Source organism: Dreissena polymorpha, chromosome 11 (assembly GCF_020536995.1).
Source record: "Dreissena polymorpha isolate Duluth1 chromosome 11, UMN_Dpol_1.0, whole genome shotgun sequence".
Classification (NCBI taxonomy): domain Eukaryota; kingdom Metazoa; phylum Mollusca; class Bivalvia; order Myida; family Dreissenidae; genus Dreissena; species Dreissena polymorpha.
This window is the reverse complement of record NC_068365.1, coordinates 29,848,576-29,853,493: the sequence shown is the minus strand read 5'-3', so window position 1 is coordinate 29,853,493 and position 4,918 is coordinate 29,848,576. Positions and strand designations below refer to the sequence as shown.

At 35.4% G+C, this 4,918-nt stretch overlaps 1 long non-coding RNA gene across 2 annotated transcripts; it reads right to left on the bottom strand.

Moving 5' to 3' along the window:
• Positions 1 to 323: 323 nt before the first annotated feature.
• LOC127851381 (uncharacterized) lies at positions 324 to 3,357 on the bottom strand. 2 transcript variants are annotated; one of them, XR_008035747.1, is made up of 4 exons: positions 3,183 to 3,357; positions 2,891 to 3,048; positions 1,988 to 2,166; positions 324 to 1,040 (listed from the first exon to the last, which is right to left on the bottom strand). It is a non-coding gene; the product is annotated as an uncharacterized LOC127851381 (long non-coding RNA). The 2 variants fall into 2 exon arrangements; XR_008035746.1 differs by having other exon boundaries at positions 1,988 to 3,048.
• Positions 3,358 to 4,918: the final 1,561 nt, after the last annotated feature.

The window sequence follows — 4,918 nt, the reverse complement described above, 5'->3', positions numbered from 1 at the left end:
TAGCAGAATCATCGGCATATAATAAAAGCTTATTGTTTACAAAATAAAAGCTTATTGTTTACAACTCCTGCCATGTCATTCACATATATTAAAAATAGCAGAGGCCCAGAGCAGATAAAAACGAATCATGCACGTATTATGGTTGTTATGAGTATTCCCACTATGGAACTTATATTCAAAGCATTGCCTGATATATTACAAAAAGATCAGGCAGTAACCGGTTATTCTCTATTATGATCATTTGCAAATGTTGCATTTAGAAGTGGAATCTAAATTAACGCAAGCTCAGTCCAGACATGAATAATGAAACTACGGAAACACGGTAAAGAGATAAATTTTTAATAACCACGTGTTTAAATGAGATGACTAATGTCATTTACAACTCCATTGTATAGGCGGTATTCAGGTCATCGGAAATTTAAGTTAGAGGCTACACAATATGATTAAAATATAAGGTTAAATCAAAACGTTATCGGTGCACTTATCAATAAATAGAAATACTATGTATTGAGAACATCATTCAAAATGTTACATCTGGTACTAGTGATCGTGAAACCACTGCTTTATTCTTTAATATTGTTCAAAATCTAAGTTACGAAAAATCAGTGTATTGCTTTCATGAATATACATACTATACAAACATGAATAATAAACTGGTGTAGACATCGGTAGATTTCAACAAATATTTGGTAGTAATGTCGTTGCAAAAAAGAATCATTGACATATAAACGCATCGATATACAGACGCATGTCTGTTAACCCATTTATGCATAGTGGACTCACCCACCCTTCTAAATTGAATCAATTTATTTCCAAAATTACAGATGTCTATTATATTTATTTCTATATTTAGAATATTTATTACAGAAATTCCTTTGAACAAACAGCGCAGACTCTGATGAGACGCCGCATCATGCGGCGTCTCATCTGGGTCTACGCTGTCTGCAAAGGCCTTTTTTCTAGACGCTAGGCATAAATGGGTAAATAAATGAATGATTCCTATTTGATGAAAATTGCGAAGCCATCGGCCAAAGCCATTCCTGAAAAAAAAAGAAAGTGATGATGAAATGTATATAATGCATGGGTTGATTGAATAAATTGAAAACACCATTAATTGGTTGATGCATGCTTTACGAATTCAAGTTTGATCGCATATTCTTAGACATATATTGTGTTAATTAATATAAAAGTAACACGTAAACACATTACAATGCTATACCAAAGCGTAATTGAGCATCGTACGTTTTTGTAATCATACAAAGTAAATAGCAGCGTTATGTTTACACAATTAGCCCTTTTCTCTGTATGGTTTGCCTGGATTATATCTGTATAGTCGGTTATCTCTAATTAACCCATTTATGCCTAGCGTCTAGAAAAAAAGGCCTTGGAAAACAGCGTAGACCCAGATGAGACGCCGCACGATGCGGTGTCTAATCAGGGTATGCGCTGTTTGCTTTAATGAATTTCTGTAAGAAATATTCTAAACAGAAATAAATAAACTGGACATCCCTAATTTTGGAAATAAATTTGATCCAATTTAGAAGGATGGGAGAGTCCACTAGGCATAACTTGGTTAAAAGCCGATTTCGATATGCTATGAGAACAAGTTACACCAAGATGTCGTTCTTTCGAGAGGTTAAACATTCAAGCAACACTTTGAAAACGTGGTTAGTCGATGAATACAATACATCATATGCAACAAGAACGGCGATAGTTTCGTTTCACAATATCGTTGTAAAGGTCAGTGTTTAACGGAAATAGGTTGACAATATTTAAATCGCCTTAAATTCGTCATTACGAAGGGATGCGTGTGATGGATTTGATGGATAACGCCAGTCACCTCATTAAAGTTTATCGCGATTTTAACAAAAGTTTACAAAATTTAAATGTGTTTACAATGTATTTTTTCACGCAAGCTGATAATCTCTTTAAATTCCCGACCCAAAGAACGTGAGATTCAATTAACCTTTAATTTTAAACATTTTACCTGTCAATGTTTGTGGTTTTCCTGCGTTATTGCCAGTAGCGAAATAAAATTTCGGATATGTGATATGGTTGTCATAACCACACGCACAGTTCGACGTTATAACAGCAGCAATCAGCAAGTCATCAGCGCAGCCCCCACTCCAATGGGTTGGTTGAACGTAAAAGGCTCTTGAACAATGCCTGTAACATGGTACCGGTAGAAAATATTATCTGGCAATTATGTTGACATGTTTGAATATGAATATAAATTGAATGTTGGCTTGGTGAATGATTTTTACAGGCATTTGTTGCGGAATGCCTTCATTTACTAGTTACCAAATGTTTCCTATAATAGTAAATATGTCGAATGATGACGATTTAGTAAAGTAATTTATTGCATAAACAATTTTGCATGTTTCTCAAAACATGTGAGTATATAGCAAATGTCATAATACTAAAAATGTTGGAGCTATAATTCATTCATTTCAAACACCTACCACGCTGTTTACCTTTAAGAAAAATGTGTAAACAAGTTAATGAGGTAATGCTACCAGAATTCCGTAGTAGAACACTGAAAGACGCTTATTATATTGCGAAAATTTGTCGCAGCCAAAATGTCTTCCTTTTCAATCACATGTAGATGGCGATTCGTCAGCTGCGTATATTTAAGCCAAATCCGTCAAGCGGTTAAAGCGATGAAGCGCCCGCAAATTTGAGGAAGTATGTCTTCTATCTTTAAACAAGTAACACGAATAAAATTCTGCTGCAGGCAGTGAAAGATTTTGCAAGTAAACGCCTTTTTGAATACTGGCTGAATAATTTGTAACTGATAATAACACATTCTGTAGATAGTATCGGAAAGAACATTTGTATAAATAAAAACATTATGTGTATATGTATTTAATGCAAATACATAAGTCATAACCCTTCAATAGAAAAGGCAAAAAAGCTGGCATTTGCCCGGACACTGCCCCATGTGGAGCTCAGGATCCTGTCCGGAGTGAACCAGTTGCTGAGGGTGCGGTTTCTGCCGTCGAAAGTGATGCTCTGTTCCAAGCTGTCTTTGTAGAACGCGATCTTTACCTAGAAATAAACGTAAATAACAGTATGTCCCTTACTTTTTACTGTTCCATGTAAGGTGTATCAGACAAAAAACAAACAATCCTAAATATCCTATATATTGCAATCATGTAACATTTTTCTTTACGCAGTAAAACCTGTTCTATATGCAGGCTGCTCCAAACCGAAGCGATACGATGCCTGAAGTGTTTGGTACAGGAGGTATTTCCCAGCTGCTGACAAGCAGGATCACTGGTGGAACCGCTATCTCCAGTCAGCCAGGCGGTTCTAGGATTCGATCCTATTCCAGGGAAGCCACGGAACACCAACGTCCACTCTGACGACAAAGATAAGAGATCACTTCTAAAGGAAAATACTTAAATATCTGCCGTGCTCTATGAAAAGGGGGTTTAAATCATATGCGTAGAGGGTCGTCCCAGATTAGCCTGTGCAGTCCACAAAGGCTAATCAGGGAAAACACTTTGCGCTTAAATGATATTTTTTGTTTCAAGAAAGTCTCTTCTTAACTAAGTTCCAGTTTAGGCGGAAAGTGTCGCGCAATAGTTCGAGCAGGACTATTGCTGTACATTGATTGCTATCAATACGCCGGTCGTAACATGACTGTTATCATAGAACGATATAATCGACTTATTTTCGGTTTGAGCCAGCAGTCGCAACCTCGCGATTTCGCTTTTTCAATCAATTCTGTAGTGAATTTGTATGGCATGTTCATAATTCATGTACGTCAATTAAAGAAGTGTTTGTTTTAAGCCCATTAAGAACTTGTTAAATGACGAAATATTTAAAAAGAAAATTCCAGAAAGCGCAGGACAATACTTCAGGAGACATCGGTTTTATGAACATTTAATTAACAATCAACAACATCAAACACACACAACGATAAATTATTTCGTTAAGATTTGTGATAGTGAATACCTTTTGGCAGTTCTTTTTTGTTTGTTAAACATGTACACCACAAAAGCCTGCGACCATTCAATATGCGATTGCGGAAATATCAATAGCCAAATTATAACAAGTTAATTCGTTGATTTAATATCCCCCGCAAGAATAAATTTGGTTTATTGATGGATTCAGATCCATTAATATAAGATATTATAAAAAAATCAAGTTTATGGTAATTGTTTTTATGGAATGGAATTCCACTCATTGAAATATATACACCCATGAAGTTTCATGTTGAAATCTCGTAGTTTCATGTAGAAATCTCGTCTGTGATATAAGCTTGAAATGCTACTTCATACAATAACAACAATAGGCAATAACTCTTATTTATGAAAATGATGAGTTTTATATCTTAAGCATGGCATAACCCTCTTTAACATCAATACATCCATGAAGTTTCATGTTGAAGTATTGCATGGTATCTGAGGTAAAGCTCTGAAACATTCCATCAAATTTCATCAAATTAAAAAAAACAAAGTGCAATAATTCGTATTAAAGAAAATGAAGGGTCATGGTTCTTGTTCATTGCATTTCTCCTGATTAATGAATACATAAATAAATACATATATACACCTTTGACGTTTCATGTCGATATCGTATATATTTTCTGATATATAGCCAAAATCGTTTTGTGATAGACGGAAGGACGGACTGACAGACTGACGGACAAAAGTACGGATGAACAAACAACGCCAATTCTATATCATTCAGCCTTTGTTGCGTTGTGGTAATGGCGATAACCTTGCGATCGAGGAAAAGACGCACGTTTGCAGTTAGTTCGACACAGGACACAACACAAATTTCGACGAAATCTACATATAAGGTAATCGCTAACCGGTTGCAACCTAGCCAAATGACGCATGTCACGGAAACTGATTTATTATAATGAATTGTATTATTCGTGTATTTTAAGGACCACCATGTATTGTTA